Source organism: Phocoena sinus, chromosome 11 (assembly GCF_008692025.1).
Source record: "Phocoena sinus isolate mPhoSin1 chromosome 11, mPhoSin1.pri, whole genome shotgun sequence".
Classification (NCBI taxonomy): domain Eukaryota; kingdom Metazoa; phylum Chordata; class Mammalia; order Artiodactyla; family Phocoenidae; genus Phocoena; species Phocoena sinus.
The window spans coordinates 8,323,596-8,347,517 of NC_045773.1; positions in this window are offsets into that span (position 1 = coordinate 8,323,596).

Consider the following 23,922-nt stretch of genomic DNA (forward strand, 5'->3'; position numbering starts at 1 on the left):
ACTTGTAGGAATCTCTCCTATAGAAATTCTCCTTCAAGAAAGTGAAACGTATAGTGCATGCATAGGCTTACGTAATAATAGAAATTAGAAATGTCTGCAATGCTCATCAGTAAAAGATTACTTAGATAAATCGTGCCATAGCCGTTTTATGTAACTGTTAAAATGAATAAGGTAGATCTCTATGCAGGGATATCGTTCTATTATGTTGAAAAAGGAAGTTGTAGAATAATGTATATTGTGTGGCCTACTTTCATCTACAGAAAAACCCAGAAGCACACGCCCCACTCATTTATTCAGTAAGTATTTATTGGTGTATACTGTGTGCCAGACACACAGAAGAAAAAATCTGCCTTTCTGGAGCTTACATTTTCGTCCAGGGAAATTAATAGTAAACACAATCAATAGGAGTACCTAGTATGGTAAAATTTTAAGTAAGCATTAAGGAGAGGTATAGAGTGAACAGGTAAACCTCTGAGGCTGAATGTGGTGGGTCCTGGGGGAATGGGCAGGGCTTTCGCTTTCGACTTTACTTCTGTATTGCTCAAATGAGTATGTGTTAGTTTCATTATTCTTTAAGGGAAAGGGAAAGAGTTTCCCCTCTCCCCTACCTTCAACTTTTCTTATCCAGTGGGATCTTTCTGTTCCACTTTAAACACAGCAGTTTCTCTTGCGACTTTAAATGAAAATCCTCCCTTATCCTTAAGTCTCTCTGGTTACAGACCTATTCTTCTACCTTTCCCTTCATCCTAAGGTTTTGGGGAGAGTCATGGACATTCAGAATCTCTGATTTTTTACCTCCCATTTGGTCCTCTACCCAAGCCCACCTGGCCTTTTAGCCTCTGTGCCGCTGAAACTGCTCTGATTTCATCAGTGCCTTCTGAGGACACCCATCTCCTCCTATTTCTCTGGGTGGCTCTGCTCAGAGCCCTCTGGTGTCCCCCCCCCCACTTCCAGGAGCTTCTTCATGGTTCTGTCCTGAGGTCACTACTTTTCTCCCCTCTACCTGCCACATTCTCTCTGTGTGACCTCATCAACCCTCATCCTTCGATGGCCTATTTTCTAATGCCTCCCAAGTTTCGAGCTCCGTTTGAACTTTCTTCCTAGCTTTAGGCACCATGTGGCTGCCTCTTTGGGACTTCAGACTGAGCGTGTTTTTAAAACTGAATTTACATCCTTCTTCTTAACCTGCTCCTTCTCCTTTATTTTGTTCCATGGTTGGGGGTAGTATCATTTAACAGTCAACTAGGGTTGAAAGCTGGGAGTCAGTCACCCAGTGTGGAAATGTGTCCTCCTGATTATAGCCCTTAGCACCAGGCGCCATATCCGGCAGGTAGGGGGCGCTCAATAAATGTTTGAAAGTAGGAAGGAGGGATTAACTGGGGCTTTGCGACAGAGATAACACCATGAATTTACCCAACTGTTTCATTTTCTTACTGGGAAGAAAGGAATTGGGTATTTCTCAGTCCCTTTGTATCTACGTGAGTTGGCATCTCTAATTCTAGACAGCGGGGTGTGGGTGGTAGTGATGTTCATTACTTTCAGGTCTCGTCCTAAGACATCCCATGTTACCTTCCACATACACTCTTACTATCCCCATCTGCATGGCTGGAAGCCAAGGGCTCCAAAGCTTAGAAGACAACAGCATGTAAACGGGAGGAACGAGATCTCCTCCCCATCCTTGCTTGGAAGAAAGCCAAGGAAGAGAGCCGCTCCTCCAGGAGCGCTGACATTAGACTTTGCATGATCAAGAGAGAAATTCTTACTGGGTTAAGACACCAAGGTCGTAAGGTTGTTTGTTGTAGCAGGTAGCATTGATTAGAATAGGCTTCAAAATGCGGTTCTTCCTTTGGCACTTGACCATACAAAATTATGTTATTTAGCAAATATGTGTTATTTAGACACAAGTACAGTCACTTATCAGCATTGTATGTGACAGTTTGTGACACAGCCCCCCCTGTCTTAGGAATAAGTCTTCCATTTCTTTCAGATCTCAAGTTCTCACATGCCTTGAGTGTTGGGTTCATCCTCCTACTCTGTATACAGTGGTTGGCCCATTCTGCAGGCTGAAGTCTGGTTCACATTGACCTTCAAAATGCCCAGTGGCTGCCACTCTTCCCTAACAGCTTACCAGATCTTTAGTCTCTGTTTCCTTGACCATTTCCTGAAAGACCCTTTGAGTTGCCCTACGTTTTCATACCCATACATCAGATATTGGTTTCCTTACGCTAAGTCCAGTGCTACTATTATACAACTTTTTGTCAGCCATTAGGGGGAAAAACTGTGCACCAGATAGAAAATAAATTGAAGATGTGTCTGTGGTGTAGGGCACACCGTGCGTTACGAACTTGCTTACTCAACACAGCAGGTCACAGTGCTCACTGGCTGAGAGTGTGTAGGGCCGTCCTGCAGGCTAGCTTTCCATTGGCCAAGGGCATAAAGCTGTGGTCGGAGCATCAGAAGAATACATATCAACAGTGTACTCTTATGCAGTGCTGTGTATGCAAATGGTATGTATTAGGGTTCTCCAGAGAACAGCCATATACGAGGAGATTTATTACAGGAATTGGCTCAGGCAATTACGGAGGCTGAGAAGTCCCACACTTGGCTGCCTGAAAGCAGGAGAACCAGGAAAGCTGGTGGTGTAATTTAGTCCAAGTCCGAAGGCCTGAGAACCACGAGCCGTCGGTACCCGAAGGCGGGAGCTCAAGCAAAGAGTAAATTTCCCTGCCTCCACCTTTTTGTTCTATTCAGATCCTCAACAGGTTGGGTGATACCCATGGGATGAGTGAAGGCAATCTTTACTTAATCTACCAATTTAGATGTTAACCTCTTCTAGAAGTACTCTCACAGACATATCTAGAAATAATGTTTTACCAGCTATCTGGGAATCCCCTAGCCCATTCGAGTTGATATATAAAATCAGCCATCACACAGTATTTAGAAAATTATTTCAGAGGCAAACAGATGTTAGCTGGAGATAGAAGTATATGTGCCTGGTCTGCTGTAGCGTCACAGCCAGGAAAGCTGAACTTGGCTGTGAATCCATGTTGTAGGCGGTTACATCTGGTCACGAATAGACTTGGACCAGGTCCTTAATAGTCTGAGAAAGCATTGGCACTTGAAACCAGGGACGCCCTGTAGAGGGAAAGGTTGTCTGATTCCTAGACTACTGTCTGCTCTTGAAGAATTTTGCCTTCGGTTAGCCTGGGAGCCCCAATGTGAGTTTGAATTTGAAGCATGAATTCTTAAAAAAGTGCATTTGTGTCGGCTTTGTGACAAAGATTTCTTAGGTCAAGGCCGTGGCTTTAATGACTGAGTCTCTCTCCTTCCTGAATATCTCTTCCCGTGCTGGGGATATGAGAGCTGTTATCACACGTATGCTTTGAGTTTTATTGGCCTTATGAATGAATTTTGTCACTCATGGTTATTAGCAGGCAGAAGGGAGATTTCTGAGCCTGACACCTTGCTCGATTTAACTGGTGCTCCAGGGTCTGTGCAGAAGTCTGAAGGCATCTAAGGTGATAAAGACTCTCCCTACCTCTTTTCTCATCATTTTCTCCTATGGATTGCCCAGCACCTCTCTGTATTTAATCCCAAACTATACATGATGACTCCTTACATCCATAATTTACAGCTCTATCTACCCATTTCCCTCTCTCCTTTACTTTCAGTTTTAAAGTCTCTTGGATTAGTGGGACTCTAGGCAAACACTTATAACTCTACATAACAGTATTCTTTAAGAAAAAAGGCCACCTGTTTGGGTGATTTATATCGTCATCTTTTTGCTTAAGCATATCTTTTGAATTTTCTAAATTAAATATGCATTTTTTGTACTATAAAAGCTGTTTTTTTTTAAAAAAAAAGATTACTTAAACTCGAATCAAGCTTATCAGAACTCTGAAAGACAGTCAGGGATGGACAGAAACCAACTGAATGCTTAGCCAGGAGAAAGGCCACTGAAACAGAGTAGGAGCTCCTTTTTTTTTTTTGCATTTTTACTTAACCTTCCCTCCCCCGGCCCCTGGCACAGTGGTAGTCTTGAAGACAGCAGCTTGTATTTCCAGTGTGAGTACATGATTCTGGAGGGAGCAGAGGGGGTCTAGTCCCAAAGAAATTGTGCTTTTCCGTTTTGACCTTACTGGGGTTTCCTGTAGGATTGACATAAGGGGCTTCCTTTTGTTTCACCTAACTCTACCTGGGAAGAGTGTCTACATAGTCTTCAAGGAAAAAAAAAAATAAAAGGCAAAGAAATGAACAAGCGGTTGCCACCTGAGGAAAAAATAACGGTTGAGGAAAACGATAAACGCACTGAAATCCTGGAAAGAAAAGCCAGGGATTAACCTTTTGTGAAGGAAATAGGGGCTTTGAAAAACCACCATGTATTTGGGCAACCCAGAAGGACATGCACATGCTCAGGGCAGGACCTATGCTCAGAAAAGACCTGAGAAGACTGTAAGTTTTTACTTCTGGCTTGTTTTTAGGATCAGAATAAGTGAATACTAAGGCAGAGTTGTAAATGGCCTGTGTTGAAGGAGTGCCTTGACATAAAGTCAACTTGCAAAGACCTGGAATATACTTTTTTTTTTAACTTAAAATTTTTTTGAAATTTTTCCTATTCTTTTTCTTTCTCTTTGCACATCAGAATATCCAAAATGTCCACTTTTAAATGAAAAACGATGAAGCATGCAAAGAAACAAAAAAGTATGGATTATTCACTGCAAAAAAAAAAAAAAAAAAAGAAAGAAGTGAACAGAAACTGTCCCTGAGGGAGCAGACATTGGACTTAATAGACAAAGACTTTTTTTGTTTTGTTTTGTTTTGTTTTGCGGTATGCAGGCCTCTCACTGTTGTGGCCTCTTCCGTTGCAGAGCACAGGCTCCGGACGCGCAGGCTCAGCGGCCATGGCTCATGGGCCCAGCCGCTCCGTGTCATGTGGGATCTTCTCGGACCAGGGCACGAACCCATGTACCCTGCATTGGCAGGCGGAATCTCAACCACTGCGCCACCAGGGAAGCCCTCGACAAAGACTTTTGATCAACTCTCTCACATATTCTTGAAAAGCTGGAGGAAACTATGGCCAAATAACTAAGAAAACCAAGAGAGCTATTTCTCAATAAATAGGAAATATCAATGAAGAGAAAGTATAAAAAAAATCAAATAGAAACTTTGGAGCTGACAAATACAGTAACTGTAATGAAAATACTTACAACAGGGGATTAAGAATAGATTTGAACAGAAAGAAGAAAGAATCAGTGAACTTGGAGATATGTCAAATTAAATTGACCAGTTTCAGCAGCAGAAAGAAAAAAAAAAAAGAATGAGGAAAAATGAACAGAGCCTAAAAGACTTGTGGGACACCCTCTTACCTACACACACGATGGGAGTCCCAGAAGAAGAAGAAAGAGAGAAATGGTCAGAAAGAATATTTGAAGAAATAATGGTCTTAAACTTCCCAAAATTGATTTTAAAAGTATGAATCTACACATCTAAGAAGCTCAATAAACATCAAGTAGGATAAATCAAAGATATCCACATTGAGACACATTATAATAGCCAACTTCTTAGCAGAAACCATGAAGGTCAGAAGGCAGTGAGATGACATACTTATATTGTTGAAAGGTAAAAACTGTCAACCAATAATTCTACATATTGCAATAACCTATTTCAAGAATGAAGGATAACTTAAGACATTTCTAGATAACAGATGATGGAGTTTATTAATAGCAGATGTGTCCTATAATAAATGCTAAAGGAAGTCCTTCAGGCTTAAATAAATGAACACTAGGCAGTAACTTAAAGCCATGTGAAGAAATTAAAAAAATTGGAAAAACATTTATAAAAGATAAATATAAAAACCAGTGTTATTGTTTTTTGTTGTTTTGTTTTTGGTTTGCAGCTCCTCTTTTTTCCCCCTATATTATTTAAAAGAGAAATGGATAAAACAAAAATTATAAATCTGTCATAATGTGCATGTAATATATAAATATGTAATCTGTGACAATAGCAATATATGGGAAGAGGAACAAAGATATGTAGGAGTAGAGTTTTTGTATATTATCAAACCTAAATTGGTATCAGTTCAAAAAAGTTACATAAGTTTAAGATGTTAATTACAAGTCCAAAGGTAACCACTAAGAAAATAATTTTTAAAAATTCAGGAAAGGAAATGAGAAGAGAATCAAAATGGTATACTATAAAAATCAATTAAAGGCAGTAATGGAGGAATTAAGAAACAAATAAAAATATGTAACATATGGAAAAGAAATAGCAAAATGTCAGAATTTCTTCCATAATTACTTAAATGTAAATGGATGAAACTTTCTAATTAAAAGGCAGAGGTTGGCAGAAAAGATAAAAAATATGATTCATCTATACATTGTCTACAACAGAATCACTTTAGTTCCAAAGAAAAAAGAAATTAAAATTAAAATGATGGGAAAGATATTCTATGCAAAGAGTCCATACAGTGGAACATTATTCAGCTATATACAGAAATGAAGTAATGGGACTTCCCTGTGGCGCAGTGGTTAAGAATCCGCCTACCAATGCAGGGGACACAGGTTCGAGCCCTGGTCCGGGAAGATCCCACATGCTGCAGAGCAACTAAGCCCGTGCACCGCAACTACTGAGCCTGCGCTCTAGAGCCTGCGAGCCACAGCTACTGAGCCTAAGCGCCACAACTACTGAAGCCCACGTGCCCTAGAGCCTGCATGCTGCCACGATGGAGCCCACGCACTGCAACTGCTGAAGCCCGCACACTCAAGGGTGCGCGTGCTGCAACTACTGAGGCCTCTGTGCCTAGAGCCCGTGCTCCGCAACAAGAGAAGCCACCACAGTGAGAAGCCCGCACACTGCAATGAAGAGTAGCCCCTGCTCGACGCAACTAGAGAAAGCCCACACACAGCAATGAAGACCCAGTGCAGCCAAAAAAACGAGAAAGAAATGAAGTACTGACACATGCTGCAACATGGATGAACCTTGAGCACATTATGCTAAGTGAAAGAAGCCAAACCCCAAAGGCCAGATACTGTATATTCCGTTAATTTGAAATATCCAGCAAAGGCAAAATCCATGGTGATAGAAAGTAGATTAGTGGTTGTTACGGCTGTCAGGAAGGGGTAATGGGGATTGGCTGCTTAAATGGTGCAAGATTTTCACTAGGGGTGATGAAAAGTTCTGAAACTAGGTAAGTGGTGCTGGTTGCCCAATGCTGTGGAAGTGCTAATGCCACCGAGTGGTAATGGTCACGTTGAAATGGTCACGTTGGTAAATTCTAACATACAGTCAGTGGAGAATGACCCAAAGATAATGGAAATAGCAGAAAAGGATTTCAAAGTAGCTTTTATAACTATGTCCAGTGTCTTAATATAAATACGTTAATAATAAATGAAAAGGTAGTGCTAAAGCCAGATGGCCAGTCAGAAAACTAGACCTCATGGCAATTCAATATCAAGAGGGTTCAGATAATGAGAAATTAAATAATCCATAGCATGAGTCTAAGAGATTTCAGAATTACAGAACTCTCTAAAGGAAGGGGTGCTTCCTTTCTCTGCTGCAACCCACAAAAGGCCTTACAGCTGGTCTTTTTTTTTTTTTTTTTTTGTGGTGCGTGGGCCTCTTACTGTTGCGGTCTCTCCCGTTGCGGAGCACAGGCTCCGGACGCGCAGGCTCAGCGGCCATGGCTCACGGGCCCAGCCGCTCCGCGGCATGTGGGATCTTCCCGGACCGGGGCACGAACCCGTGTCCCCTGCATCGGCAGGCGGACTCTCAGCCACTGCGCCACCAGGGAAGCCCTTACAGCTGGTCTTGAGCCTCTCTTTCAAGCTAGTAAATTTAATGCATTACCATCTTTTACTTTAGGCTGCTTGAAACTTAAAATTAGAGTGGAATAATATCAAAGAGAGTCTTCAGTATCCTCATCTGGGTTTCCAGGGTTGAGCCTTCAAAAACTAGTGTCATTTCTTGAGATTACCTTCTGTGCCATAAATGTTGCCTTAGATTCCTAAACACAGATCATGCACTCATATGCTTGGCGTAAAGGAAAAGCAGAATTTGAGGCTGAAGAGTCTCAAAGTATCCCTGAGTCCCTTCTTGCTCAGGCAACTACCAAAGTTTTATCAGGTGTCTAGTCAAAAAATTTGTCATTGGATCAAACAACATTTGTTATTTTGAAGTTGAACATTTAGTTCGCACAGATGCTATGTACATTCTTTTATTTTCTCACCAGAAGCCATATGTTACATTCTGACTGGTGATAGAAAATATTGAACAGTGAGATGCAGAGCTGCTGTTATCAAAGCAAGAATAACACATTGAAAATATGCACTGTTGAATTCTGTAGCAGACTGAAATTAATTACTCTTAGGCATGAAATCTCTAAATGAGGTTGTTAACTTTTTCTTCAGAACAAAAAATAGAAAAATCTGGCTCCTTCATACATTGTCCCCACAAAGTAGTAATTTTTCCAATTGATTTCTTTTGTTCCAAAAGCTGAAAGGCATCTCAATTGAAAATCCAACCTTTAAAAAGTATTATTCACTTCATATATAATGATGTGTAAAGTTAAAAATAACTATACCTGGTTATGAATCTTGTTACTTGGCAAATGAATATGACATGGGACAATGACTGTATAACTAGATGTGGTTCCTGGAGGATTAGGTTATAGTTTGTGATCTGTATTATTTCATAGTTGGCCACTAGGGTAAGACGGTTGTGCTCAAGTGGTGACATGTAATTCCTCCTTTTAAACTTGAAAGGAATCTATTTTAAGAGTATGTCTCTTACAACCAGAATTTTAACTGGGAGAAGCAGCAAACACACTTACACTTCAAAACCCTATTTTCTAACCTGTTCCATGCTTCATACAAGGAGCCACGTAGTCTTAGGATAGTTTGTCTCTAGAACACTACAGATTCTGTAAGTGAAAGCCTCTAGTTACTTAGTAATACCCCTTATGTTTATTTTTTTTTCTTCTATTTCCTTTTCTTAATTTTAACAGCTTACCACCATTTCTCATTGTAGCTGTGGTAAATTGTATTATTCACAATTATTTGTTTGTGCTCCCTTTTTGACCCACGTCCATACAGCCTTAGTATATTTCCACACCCATTGACATTAAGCTTGGCCGTATAATCTTCTTTAGCCAAAGGAACCTATGTGAACAGAAGCTTTAAGTGATTTGGCTTTGTACCTCTCGTTCTTGCTCTTTCATGAGATTAGCGTGCTCTAGAACTTGGCTTCTCTTTCAGGCTGGAGTCTGTTATGAGAAGACAGCTGGAGCTAAGCCTAGCAGAGGCACAGTTGTCGCCCTTTTGTAACATGAGCAAAAAATAAATGTGTATTTTTGTGAATTACTGCGACATTGGGATACTTGTTACTTGGCAAAAACTGACTTATATACCAAAGAATACCAACAAATAAAACTTCTTTTTCCTTTGTCCCGTTCTCTCCATAGTAGACACATTGTCCATCAAAATCGGTATGAGGGACAGACTTTCCCAGAAATTTTGAGTTTCTTGACAGCAAGGCTGGGAACCTCGTTAGTCATTTTGGTATCCTCAATACTTAGCATAAGGTAAGATACAATGAATATTTGATGAATGAATAGTTACCTTCATCTGCACATTTAATCTTTGTAGCCCAAAGAGGACCTTTTAAACTCTCAACTGGTTCTTCCCAACCTGTCACCCTCGGGTCTCTTGAGTTTATTCTCTACAATCTCAAATTAACCTGTACAAAAGAGGTAAGGGGAAGAAAATGTTATAAAGAAATAATACTGTTAAAAATAACAGTTGTATATATAGACTTAGTCCCTACTATGTGCTAAATGCTGGGATAAGTAGTTTAATCCATTTTATGATTTAAATCTCACAAACAAACCAATGAAGTAAATTCAAGTAGTATTTCTCTTTTTTTCTTTTTTGAACAGAGGAGAAAGTAACTTTCAGTCTGCATCTGGTTAGTGGTTAACTTTAGGGTTTTGAGCCCAGATACTCTGATCACAGAATTGTTGCGTTCTTAGGCCATTGTATCGTCCTCAAATACTGTATTTCAAAGACAGTTGAATCTAAAGTTTGCCTGATTTGATATTTTCTATTGCCCTCAGAATAGCTGACCAAGTAGCAAGTTTCAATCATGTCAGAATTCCCTAGGTTGGCAGTGCCTTGGGTTGTTGAGACAGAGAACATTAGAAATCTTTCTCTTTGCCCTTCTTGGGTTCATCATGACTAGCAGGTGATCTTTGAGGAAAACTTTTGTTTTTGACAGTTTTTTTTTTTTTTTTTTAATTCTGTGAAGTGCACAAGGATTAATTAGACAATTGCCTGAAAAATGCTTTGACCTCTCGGGAGCCAAGAGGAGATTTAAGTGCAAGGAATTATTCCCCGACATAAGTCAGTACTGAGTTTTTAAATAGAAATCCTCTTTAAAGAGTAACACGAAGGTTGTGCTAAAAATCAACAAGTGCCAAACAATTTAATAAGTTTAAATGTCTCCCAGCGAAAGTGAGATGTGAGAGGCTGTCAAAAAAGAAATGTAGAACCAAAATCTAAGCCGGGGAGGCCCTCAGAGGTGTCCAGTTTAAACCATTTATTTTTTTAAAAAATGAGGAAATAAAACTAAAATGCAAAACTACTTGGGTTAAGTGTTTGCCCAAGGTCACACAACTGGTTAGGGTTAACGCAGAAGGGAATATTGATGTATGGTGGATACCAATGACATGTATCATAAGATTCTGTAATCATGGGCTTCCCTGGTGGCGCGGTGGTTGAGAGTCCGCCTGCCGATGCAGAGGACACGGGTTCGTGCCCCGGTCCGGGAAGATCCCACATGCCGCGGAGCGGCTGGGCCCGTGAGTCATGGCCGCTGAGCCTGCACGTCCGGAGCCTGTGCCCCGCAACGGGAGAGGCCACGACAGTGAGAGGCCCGCTTACAGCAAAAAAAAGATTCTATCATCAAGGAGAAGGAAGCACAGGGGGCTGGGTTGCTGGGTGGAACTTGTACTGAGCTGAAGGACTGGCGAGATTTGAGTAAGTGAAGTAGTGAGGGAGATACATTCCCTGTCATTAAAACGGTGTGACCTCAAGTTTAGAGGGTGAAAAAAACCACACCACCTTAATACTATAATTTGATGTAGGCTCAATAGAAGACGCAAACCTGTCATTTACGGATGTTTTCTCAGCCTCTTGCTCCAGACCTCTCTTCCTCTTTTTGCAAACACAAATGGTATCTTGCATGTGTGAGGCATTGGACTGAGTCCTAGGTTCTTGGAAGGAAAGTACAAGTACAAATTGATAAATTATGCTCTATATTAAGGAGATAATGTATCTATTGATTGATCATTCCGTCGTCCGTGTATCCATCCGTCCATCCATCCATCCATCTGTCCGTCCATCAACATATACTCCCTTGTTACCGAATAGATAATGAGAACATGAGAGGTGGAGAGAGAATACCGTGTTTGTTCAGAGAAGGCAGAGCTTGATTCCAGTGGGAGAGACAGTAGTAGCAAAACGATAACCACCATTTATATTGGGCTTATTATAAGCGAGTCTGTGTTCAAGGGCTTTACATGCATACTTAATCCTCACCGCTATTCCATGTGGTAGTTTCTACGTCAATAGGAGTCTGTCTCTCCACGTCTCTTGGCTCTGTTTTCCTCTGCCTTGGCTAGGTCCTCGGTATAGTCTCCAGAGTGGTGGCAGAGTTACAGTGGAGTATGAAGCCTAATTGGAGTCTGAGGCAAAGGGAATAATCAGTATAATACGAATCCTGCCTTCCTGGTAAAATCTGATATATTTTTTATTATTTTTGGCATTATTTTGGTTTTTAAAAATAAAGTATTGTGATTACTGAGTTTTTAAAAGGATTTTAAAGAGGCTTTTGTGAAAGCATTCCGCCCTCTAGTTAATTAACATACCTGTCATTGCACATATGTATCTTTTATTCTGAGGGTGGAGAGCTTTTCAATTCTACTCTCTTAGCAAATTTCGGCTACATAATACAGTGTTATTCATTATAGTCACCGTGTTTTACATCAGATCCTCGGACCTTATTTGTTTTATAGTGGAATGTTTGTTACTTTTCCCAGCCTCACGCTATTTCCCCCAGTTCCTCCCAATACCTGGCAACAACTCGGCCACTTTTCTATTCTGTTTCTTTGAGTTTTCTTTCGTTCCATGTATAAGTGATCCCATAGAGTATTTGTCTTTGTCTAGTTTATTAAGGTCAGCATAATGCCCTCAGGGTCCATCCATGTTATCACAAATGGCAGGATGTCTTACTTTCTCCTAGCTGAGTAATGTGTATCCCATGATGTATGTGTGTACATGTATTCAGTTATGTAGGATATATATATTCATTAATGGACACACTTAGGTTGCTTCCACATCTTGGTGATTGTGAACAGTGCTGCAGTGAACATGGGAGTGCAGATCTCTCTTTATATCCTGTTTTCATCTCCTTTGGATATACACCCAGAAGTGGGGCTGGGTAGTTCTCCACATTGTTTTCCATAGTGGTTGTACCAGTTTACGTTCCGCGATTAAGAGCTTCTTGGTAACCCTCCTTAGGTTTTGCAGCTGAAGCCAGTGCCACGCCTTCCTCTCCTCACCCTAGTCCCAGTCCTGAAGAATGGCCTCCACCAGTTCCAAGGAGTTTCCTTCACAGTAGTCCTACCAGGCAGGGCTGTCATTGGCCTGACATGGGCCCCACACGCATCCCTGGACCATTGCAGTGCTTAAGAGCGGTGCAGTGCTTTCGCTGGACTCTGGAACAGGGAGAGTGGGATCAGGTCCCTTTCCAGCTGCTGAGAGCAGAGCGTGGTGGAGGGACAGCTTACTTACGGCTTCCCAGAAGCGGAGCCTGAAATAGGGATTTGTACTCAGGTGATTTTGGGGAGAGGGCAGGAGTTGTGCTCCGGAGATGGGGGTTGAGGAGGTAGAAGGTTGCTGAATGAACGTGTGGTTTCAGGGTAAGACCGCCTTCAGTGTGATGTCACTCCGTGGGAGCAGGGAGCCCACCTTCTGTACCCTCCTGCTTGTCAGTCCCTGGCTGAGGCCTGGCAGTCGGGGAGGGAGGCATCTCCGTCCGGCTGAGGCCACTTAGTAGATTGGGCAGCTGTGAATTATTATCAGCCAAGAAACGGGAGCCAGGGCTGGCTGCAAGGGCCACTCGGGGGTCTGGCCAGGGCCCCACCAGTGTCCAGTACAAGGGGTGGTCCTGAAAGATACTGTTCCCAGAAAGGGAAATGGAGCCATTCAGCACTTACGGGATGTCCTCTCCACTTAGCTCCTCAACAAAGGAGACGGAATTAACTGTCCCTTAATGGCAACTATTTTAGCGAAAAAAAGGTATCTCACACACAGACACACACAAACACTTTCATATATCCTCATCTGGAATATTGAAAAGCCGAAGCAGCTGCCTTCTTGCTGCCTGGTTCAGAAGTAAAAGCTTTCAGCCGAGAGTCGTGGACAAGCTCACCTGGGTTCACTACCGCACGACCCACCTGGGTCCCAGGACGCCAGGGAATCATGCCGACAGTCCGTGTGCAGGCCCCGGAGTGGCTCTACAGGTTAGCATTACGATGAGCAAATGGACTTCCTCCTTGAAAATGCCGTTAGGGGAAGTGTCATGGCATTTAGAGTTTCCATATACCGGGGAAATTGTACTGGCGGAGTGAACCGCAGTCCGGAGAGAGAGAAACCGGCTGTCAGCTGCACACCAGGCCAGGCAGCCTACAGATTGCTCCTCTGTCACCCGGGGGGAGCCCTGTCACCCTTTCATTAGCAGTAATTGAGTGCCTACAGAGGTGGTCATTACCCACACCAGCCGGGCCTCCCAGGCTCATCTGTCTTTATCATCTCCGTAAGAGTATTGGTCATTACCAGGGCCCTCCGTTCCTTTGGAGAGGGAATGGGAAATGGGATTAATAGGGCCTGAAATGTATTGTGTAACACACGCCGGCAGGGAAGACAAAGCGGAAGTACTGAGAACTGGTGATCCCTTGACTTCCTGGGGGGTCCAGGCTGCTGGGACCCCTGGGTGCTGCCTTTTCAGGGACTGATGCTCAGATTCTCTGGCACCCTAGCATCCTTGATTTTGTAGGAGCCAGCACAACTGCACAGATACGAAATAAACTCAATAGCTCCCCTCCAAAGGCATCTTTCTACTGGTACCATGGACGTTAACAAAGTAAATAAAATAATGATGGCTGGGGAGCCAAATCATTATTCTGAAAGCTGGTATGTAAAGGGAAAGAATCAAGCATCTAACAGGTTTGGCTGTATGAACTGTGTCAGGGTAACCAAAGAGTTGGTGATGGGAAGTTTCAATAAGAAAGGAGTGGTGAAATGAGAACAGTGGTACTCAAATACCAGTGCGCGTCAGAATCCCCTGGAGGGCTTATTAAAGCACTGGTGCTGGACCCTACTCTGGAATTCCCGATTCAGAGGTCTGGGATAGGGCTGGAGAACTGCCTTTCTAAGAAGTTCCCAGGTGATGCTGCTACTGCTGGGACAGAGAAACAAGTTAAACAACGTCGCCACGAGGATGCAAACAGCAAAATCCCAACTGTGGGGAACTCTTCAAGACAAACAAGTCATTTATCACTGGGAGGAAAAGAGAGGAAGGAGGGCAATGTGTGGATTCTGAGAGACTTAAGAGACACGTGATCCTGGTGATGGGACTCTATTGGATGCTGAACTGATCCAACGAACTCTGAAAAAGAAAACTGTGAGGCAGGCACAGAAACTTGAAAGCTGAGCAGATATTTGGTGACATCGGAGAATTATTATCGCCACCCTCACTGTCTGCATGCCCGGTTTTCTTCTCAACACTGAATTCTCAGCTTAACTATCATCTTCTCAAAGAGATTTTCACTGACCATCTTTCCTAGATAGCGCCCCCTTCTCTTAGCATCCTCTTCTTTTACTGCATACAACTGACAACTCGTAATTATTTGTTTGCTTTTTCTGTCCGTCTCTCCTAGAGTGAAAACTCTCCTAGAGTGAAACCCATGGCTCTCTTAGCTCTCATCTCCCCAGTGCACAGAGCTAGAAGCACAGTAAATGCACAGTATTTATTTCCTGAATGAATGATCAATAAACCTTAGGGAATTCTGGGGTTTCACAATCCTGTCCCCACGCCTGCTTTTAACTTTTATCTGAAATTCACAGAGCCCTGGAAGGTGGGAAGTTATACTTTGCCATTTTTTCTTAGTGAGGTCAAATGTGCATGTTGTCCCCAAGATCACAAATAATTGTTCGAATCGTCAAAGCCGGGTCAAAACGCAGTCTTTCCGACTTGAAACCTGACGATCTTTCTGTTCCAAGAAGTTTTCATTCAGAAGTGTCTGAACATCTAAGAACAGTCATTTTAATAGTTAAACTTATACTTGAGTAATTGGTGGGAGAGAGGGAGCTCTGTTTAAGGATATATTCGTTTTCTCTGTTCATAGAGGCCAGGGTAGGGAGCACCTAAGCTGTTGCATATGTGGGTGAGAGCAGTAGTATATGGTACATGGAAAGTGGGTATCTTTGAAGTGTATCTGTTTGCGGTTTGCTCTCCTGGCTGCAGGTGGTCTCCTGGGGTGGATTTGGCAGCTCATTTCTGTCAGCGTGGTAACATATTTAGGATTTCCCATCTGTGTGTGTGTGTGTATGTGTGTGTGTGTGTGTGTGTGTCTTTCCCTACCTCTGTCTTTTTTTTTTTTTTTTTGGCTGCTTTGGGTCTTTGTTGCTGTGTGCAGGGGCTACTCTTCATTGCTATGCACGGGCTTCTCACTGTGGCGGCTTCTCTCGTTGTGGAGCATGGGCTCTTTAGCGTGGGCTCAGTAGTTGTGGCTCGCGGGCTCTAGAGCTCAGGCTCAGTAGTTGTGGCGCACGGGCTTAGTTGCTCCGCGGCATGTGGGATCTTCCTGGACCAGGGCTCAAACCCGTGTCACCTGCATTGGCAGGTGGATTCTTAACCACTGTACCACCAGGGAAGTCCCATACCTCTGTCTTTTTCTTTTTCTCTCTTTCTCCATCTCTCTGTCTCTTTTTCCTCTAAATGTCTCTATCTCCATCACTTCCTCTGTCTCTCTATCTCTTTTTCTCTTTCTCCAACTCTATACCTTGATTTCTGTTTTAGTCTCTATTTCACTATCTCTATTTCTTTCTATCTCTTTCTCTGTCTATCTCTGTCTATCTCAATTTCTATCTCTTTACCCTTAACCTCCTGCCTCTTCTCACCTTCTGCCACATTGTTTTCTGCTCCCCATTCACTGAAAACCTTATTAAGAGAACTGTCCACAACTGTTGCTTTCCATCTCACCTCCTCTTTTTCCTCCATCCAGTCTACACTGGTTTCTCTTCTTTCCATTCTGCTTAAATTGTCTTTGACAAAGAACTGGACATTTTCCATACTTCCAGATCTGATGGGCTATTCCCATGTTACTTGCCCTCAGAAGCCCTGGACACCTACCATTCCTTCTTCAGTGAATGATTACTCTCTCGGGGTGTTAGGATCGATTGACTGCCACAAGAAGTAATCACAAAATCTCAGTGGCTTAACAGTATCATAGTTATAATAAAGGGGAAAGAATAGGGAGGATCGTGTGGGAGATTTTTATGGGCGAGGCTTAGAGTAACATACATCACTTCCACTCATATTCCGTTTGCTGTTTGTTATTCCCTTGGTCCTTCCTGGATGCAAGGGGTGCTAAGAAATGTTGCCCCTTGCTGGGCACGTACTTCCCAGCAATAATCCTACACTTTGGGCAGTGAGTTTGAGTCTGTGGGGAGCAGTTAACCCATCTTGCCCATAGGTGGAGAGACACGCAGGTGCCAGGTCACCCATGTGTGGCTCAGGTCTGCAAAGCAGTGCTCAGCATACTGTCTCCCCAAATCTTCTTTGGCCAGTGGAGGTCACTTTTCCCAGGTCACCCTGTTTTTCCTCTAGTGTGGGTCTTAACTCCTTATGAAGGCACCCCACAGATAAAGATTTCACGGGGCACCCAGATCACTTTCGCACCTAGATCTTCTCTGGAAAGTGGACTGTTTGATCCAGGATGCTCTCTTCTAGGTCCCCAGTGGAAGCTAAACTGTCCTGATACAGAGGAACTGGATTTCTTGGTGGGAGGCACATTTTAATAATTTCTCATTTAACGTGTTCCCTGTGCTCTTTGGGCTCTCGTCTGTACTCCGGGGTCATCTGGGTCATAGAAGGAACACAGTTACCCAGCACCACACCACAATTCTGCAATCCTTTCTATGTCACATTAGAAAAAACGAAAAGCATATATCACGGGTACAACATGTGTAGACAGTTACTGGCTTTATTCGATGTGGATGCTTAAGGCTTCTTATTTTAATATGCCCACAGAAATCGTAGGAGCTCTCAACGTGTTCCTCCTTTATCTGGAGGAAGATTTATTATATGGTGGGTCTCTTAATGGTGTCCCCGTTTGATCACAGAGGCTGGCTCGGAATCAGACACGTTCTGGGGTTTGCATGGGGTTGGAAGAACTGGACACTCAAACCAGGCAATCCGTTTGCATAAAGAGCCATCCAGCCGGGTGGCAGGTTGGAGAGTATCCAACTCTGCTTGACTATGACTCTCCCAGCCCTCGGAGAGTCTCCGTATAGGCTTCCAGATCTTCTCTCCTGCGAACATACCTCACTGTCTAAGGGGCACAGCGTCAACATGAGATCTGTGTCTCTTCCTGGTGATTAGCGTTCTCGGAGCACTCCACGGCCTCTCAGAATTGCCGAAAAGCTATTAGCCCAGGTCATTTATAACCACTGCTCTGTAATACCTGAGAAATTGTAGGCACAAGAAGCAGGGTACCTGAGGCCAGAGCATCCCAAGGCCCGTCTCTGGCCATCTTCACTTCGGTGCAGAATAATTCATTTGAAAAATATTCATTGAACAGTTAATATTCTATGCCCAGCACTAGGTAATTAGGGATATAAACAATAAACAAAATAACAGTGGATGCTCTGACCCCCCTTCAGGACTTAAGGACCTAACTTCCAGCTGTTGTTGAGTGCTGTTGGCTGACAGACTTCAGTTGTCAACCCTCTTCCACAGCTGACTCAGCTAGAGCAGGTTGCCTCCCCCACGGTCACATCCCCATCCCGTGGCAGCCCATATGTAATGATTGATCTGAAGGTCTAACCCTGCAGGGCCATCCCAGCTTTAGAGTTCCCCACAGGGTTGGCGGAGGCCCTGTTGAGACTGCATTGCAGCCCAGCTGTTCCCTTTGCCCAGTCTGCTTCCTGCCCCTTCCTTCCTCAGGGGGCGTTCTCAAGAGTCCTCATCAGTAGCCTTCCTGCATGCTAATATCTGTGTCAGGGTCTGCTTCCTGGGGAACCCAAACTGAAACAATAGGATGTTGAGGGACCTTCTGATTTGAGGAGCTCACAGTCGAGCTATAGAAATAGATGTGCAAGTGACAGTAATCCGTCGTGTAAGTACTGTGCTCCAGTTGGAGTGGGAGCTAGTGCTATAAGGACATTGAGGAAGAAGTGACAGGAAACTCTTCCCCTCTTATCCTTCCTTTCCATCAAAAGCAGAGCACAGGGGCCCTGTCCTGAATGGGAGCAAGGATGTGGGGTCGTTATCACTTGGCATAGCCAGGATGTGAAAGGATGTCCATGAGCCATGCATTCTTATTTCTCTTTCACAACTTCTTCCTCTCTACACTTGCATAACACCTTGATTTTCATTTCAAGTGGTGGGTGGGGCTTTCAACAGCTGCCAGGTAGGCATTGCATATTCTGCCATGGATCTAAGAGGCCAGCTCCCAGCTAACGCGTTGAGGAAGATCAGTAACCCAAGTTGTTCCCAGACTTGCTAAAGCAGATTTAACATCTATAATGTAAAAAATAAAAGGCTCAAAGGAAGAAGAGAGCTCATCAAAAGTGAGCTAGATTACATCATTAGACCTTTAATTAACCTGATGGCTTGGACTTGAGAAAAATCAACAGAGCTTTCTCACTTGCAGGAAAGAATAAATCTAATATTTTATGTGCAAATACTTATCTTTTGGTTCTATTTCAGCATGCAGTTTCTTTGGTGGGTGCCTGTTGGGCTCGTTTGCTTTTTGAAAGTTTAAATATGAATTTTTTTTTTTTTTTTACTGGAAATGTAATAACTATATTTGGAATAAGATTTTAAAAGATCTTAAAAGTTAAAAAAAAATTGACAGGAAGTAAGTAGTGTTTTGATTTGAAAAGCTTTGTGTGTGTATGGAGGGGTGTAAAGGGGCACGAAAGCATTTTTATATGCTAAATAAATACATAAATACTTTAGGTTTAAATTTGTTCTTAAGACTTTTGAATTGTTTATTTCACCAGGTGAATTGTTTATTTCACCAGGAGTTCACTGGGCAACAAAGTACTGCATGAGGTACTTTGAAGAGACCTCAAAGGAGCTCTAATTTAATTAATCTAAATCTGTGTAATGCACAGCTGTAGCTATACTGTTCTGTTCAGCGTTCATGTGTAAAGACAATTCTCTTAGCATCACAAGGTACTTGTGAACAGCACGCAGTAAACCTGGCAGCGCCTGGGACACCTTTCCCCATTCATTAGTCGAGGCTTGATAGTTACCTTAAGGGTCTGCATGCCTATACATAGATTTCCCCTTCCTTTATGATTCCAGCACTTAGTATTCATTAAAAAAAGTTGAGATCAGGATTGAATACGTCAAGCTGAGTTTTAGGAAATACAGACTATTCTGGCTTTATATGGCAGAAATTTAGGGAATTAGGTATTCACAGCCTCCCTGGAGGGCCTGGAGGGTCAGATTCAAGATTGAGCCTGGAGGTGTAACTCCCAGGACCATAGTGTCGTAAACACACAGTTTTGGTGTCCTGCCACTGATTGGAAGGGCAGAAGAGGACACCAAATGGACGGGCAAGGGCTTACCTTCTTCAGTGGGTAAGAGAAAGGAAAAAGGAACTGGAGACACATATATTAATGATTGATTTTTTTCCCCGAAACATATTAACGCAGAAAATGAATAATCCAACTGAGTGTACTTTCCACCATTCTTATGTGACTAAATTGCAGTAATGGGAGTCACATGACCCTTTGGCCTGGGACTGTGATAACTTGGCTCCAGGGTCATCATTTTCACAAAGTGGCGAGAAGGCAGCAGAGCAGGAGTTCATCATGTTAGCGGGGGGGCAGGGACTGCGTGACATTTTGGAGAGCAGAGCACAGGACTAGTGATGATGTGTGAGGCAAGGTAATGAAAGGAAACGGTACTAATAGATATTTTTTAATGGTATTTAAGAAACACAGATAAAGATGTTGAAATTACTGTGAAATCATGCTTCGGTTGTTGAACAGTTTTAAAAACCTTCCTGTTACTCTGAGCTCGGCCACATGGATGATGGCTTTGATAAGGTTCCAAAAATTGACCACACATATTCATCCTTAAGGATTTCTATGTCTGTTCCTTAACATCTCAGTGGTGCCCCTGTTTTTTTTTTTTTTTTTAAATAGGTAATTCGTGTTTATGTGAATGTTCAGATCACACAGGGTAACCTGAACACGTGGCTTCTGAGGCAAGTGAATCGGAGGAAGTAAGCCCTAAAAAGCCACGTCTCTGGGGAAGTTTCTCCTCCCTGAGTTCTCTGTGATATCATCTCTCTGATGTCAGACTCAACTGTATTATTTTCAGCTCTATATTCCAGGCATTGTGGTAGATGCTGGGGAGACAGAATGGTTAAGGCAACCGTGAGTATTCACAGCAGCTACTAGTTCGTTGGAAGAGCTAACAAAACTTCCACGTACATAGTTGTTCAAGCAGCGTTTACTCAGTGCCGTAGACAGGGCCTGAGGCTGTCAGGTTTCTGCCTTAGTGGAGCTTGTGGTTTAGTGGGAGAAGTGATTACCAGTGAATGTGTTATGTGCTGTCAGAGTGTTTGAGCAAAAGAGGGCAACTCCCCTCGTCAATAAGCTTTTAAGGTCCTAGGTCATAAGGTCGATCAAGGCTTTCCAGAAGAATTGATGTGTATGGTGAGAGCAGAATAATGAGTAAAACTGGTCTAGGAAAAAGAGGGGTGGAGACGATAGAGATGTGTATTAAACAGAGGAACGATATTTACTAAGCTCCTGACCAGTGTTGGCTGTAAGGAATAGTATCTCTTAGTGGACCGTGACTGGTTCCCTTCTGTGTCAGGGACTGCTAGTTCCTGAATACATGTTTTTTTCCTTCTTCTCTGTTAATAGAACCCTAGATTTTTAGACCAGCACATGGCCACATGGAATAAAGATGACATATCCTACCCTGTCTTATAGCCAGAAATGATCACGTCACATGGTATTAACCAATACAATATAGTGTGTATAGTAACTTTCACTTCTAGGATAATTCCATGGAGAGGATGTGCTTCTCCTTCACCTCCCATTTTTTTCCCTCCATGTTAACTGGGGCTGGAGGAACCATCTTGGGCCATGATTATATGCCATTTGCCAAGGATGACTGAGTTACAAGGTGCAAGGAATCTGGGTTCTTGATGGTAGTAATAGAGCAGCCCTGTCTGTCTTGGACTTCCTGTCTTTACATTGGAGAGATAAAAAAAAAAAAACCTGTACCTTTTTAAAAATAAATTTATTCATTTATTTGTTATTTTTGGCTGCGTTGGGTCTTCGTTGCCACGCACGGGCTTTCTCTAGTTGCGGCGAGCAGGGGATACTCTTCATTGTGGTGCGTGGGCTTCTCATTGTGGTGGCTTCTCTTGTTGCGGAGCATGGGCTTTAGGCACGCAGGCTACAGTAGTTGTAGCACACGGGCTCAGTAGTTGTGGCTCACGGACTCTAGAGCGCAGGCTCAGTAGTTGTGGTGCACGGGCTTAGTTGCTCCGTGGCATGTGGGATCTTCCCGGACGAGGGATGGAACCTGCATCCCCTGCATTGGCAGGCGGATTCTTAACCACTGTGCCACCAGGGACATCCCCAAACTTGTACCATTTTAAAGTCCCTGTTGTTTCGGGTTTTCTGTCATAGCCCAAAATAAACCTAACAAATCCATCTTTCGTTGCCCTATCCACCTCTGACTGGCTTGTGAAAAAGCAATAATTAAATTTTTGACTCTTATTTCTAAGCTGGTTTGATCCACTTGGTAATGTTACCGAGTCCAGGCTTGTCCTGTTCGCCACATGACAGGCCAATAAATCAAGAGACGAGGCGTTGGGGCAAGGAATAGTGACTTTATTCGGAAAGCCAGCAGAGCGAGAAGATGGTGGACTAGGGTCCCAAAGGACCATCTTCCCTGAGATAGAATTCAGGCTTCTTTTATACTAAAAGGGCAGGGAGGGGGTGTCTGGCTGGTTGTTACAGACTTGGTCCCAGAATTTTTTGTTCTTGCAGTTGTCCACGTAGGTCTGGTCACAGTGTACCTATAAACCTCCCACAAGACAAATGTTATTCTCTGTTCTGCAACTTTTAATCTCTGTATGAATGGGAAAGTATTATACCTTTAAAGGTCAGAGCCTTGAGAATGGGCTGTCCTGTATATTTCAGGCCGTAGGCAACATTCTTTTACAGAAGTGCAGAGCCCACACGACTAAGCAGAGGCAACAGAACACAAGGGTTAGAACTAAAGGAATAGATCCCGTGTGGAGTCAGGTTTGTTCTTCTCTGTCACAGTAATGCGCTAAGATGTCTTTCCTAGGTGAATCCTTGAGCTGTTGAGAACAGGGATACGGTCTTTGGGCTTTTTCTCTTAGATTAAATTGTATTTTATTTCAGGCCCTTGCCCAAATCAACATACATATTCAGTGCATTTGTGCTTCCATTGTCTCACATTTCTTCTTCCTTTCTCTGGGGTAAAGAAAGAAAGAAGTAGGCAGTGGTGGTGGTGGTTCTGCTGGGCTGTGTGTGTGTTAGTGAGTAAACAGACAATTTAGAAAATGAAGGTGGAAGGAGAGGCTGGGAGAGCTGATTGGTATCTTTAAATCACGTAGGCAAATGGCACCATTTACAGGGAACGCTTCCACTGATCACCTTTTTTTTTTTTTTAAACCTTTTATATTAGAAGAGTTTTATATTTAGAGAAAAAATGTGGAGATAGTAATGAGTTTTCCTATATACCCCACATGCAGTTTTCCCTCTTACTAGCATCTTACGTTAGTATGGTGCATGTTATAATTAATGGACCGATATTCACACATCCTGCTTAACTAAAGTCTATACTTTATTCACATTTCATTGGTCTTTAATGAATGTCCATTTTCTGGTCCAGGATCCCATCCAAGATAACCACACCACAGTTAGTCTTCATGTCTCCTTTGGTCCCCGTTGTCTGTGACAGTTTCCCAGACCTTTCTTGTTTCTGATGACCTTGACAAATTTGAGGCATATTGGTCAATTATTTTGAAGAGTGTCCCTCAGTTGGGATTTTTCTGTTATTTTTCTCATGATTAGACTGAGGTTTGGGGATTTGGGGAGGGAGACCACAGAGGTGAAGTGCCATCTTCATCACATCGCATCTAGCATAAGTACTACCAACATTTACTACTGTTGATGTTGGCCTCGATCGTGGCTGGGGTGGTGTCTTTCAGGTTTCAACACTGTAAAGTTACTCCTGTTTTCCCCATTTTCATAGTGTCCTCTCTTTAAGGAGGTCACTGTGTGCACCTTGGGGTGTGGGCAGTTAAGCTCCACCCCTTTGAGGGTAGAGGATCTGTGTAAGTTATTTAGAATTCTGCACAGAGATTTGCCTCTTCTCCCCCGTGTGTTATTTATTTGTGTATTCAGCCATTGATTTCTATCAGTGTGGACTCATGGATATTTATTTTATACTTTGGGTTCTGATCCAATATGACTTAATTTTCTTGTTCGGATTGTTCTATCAGGAGCTCTTTCAGCTGATTCCTGAATTCCTTTGACTTTCCATCATCAGTGTGGCTGTTGTTTTTAAGCA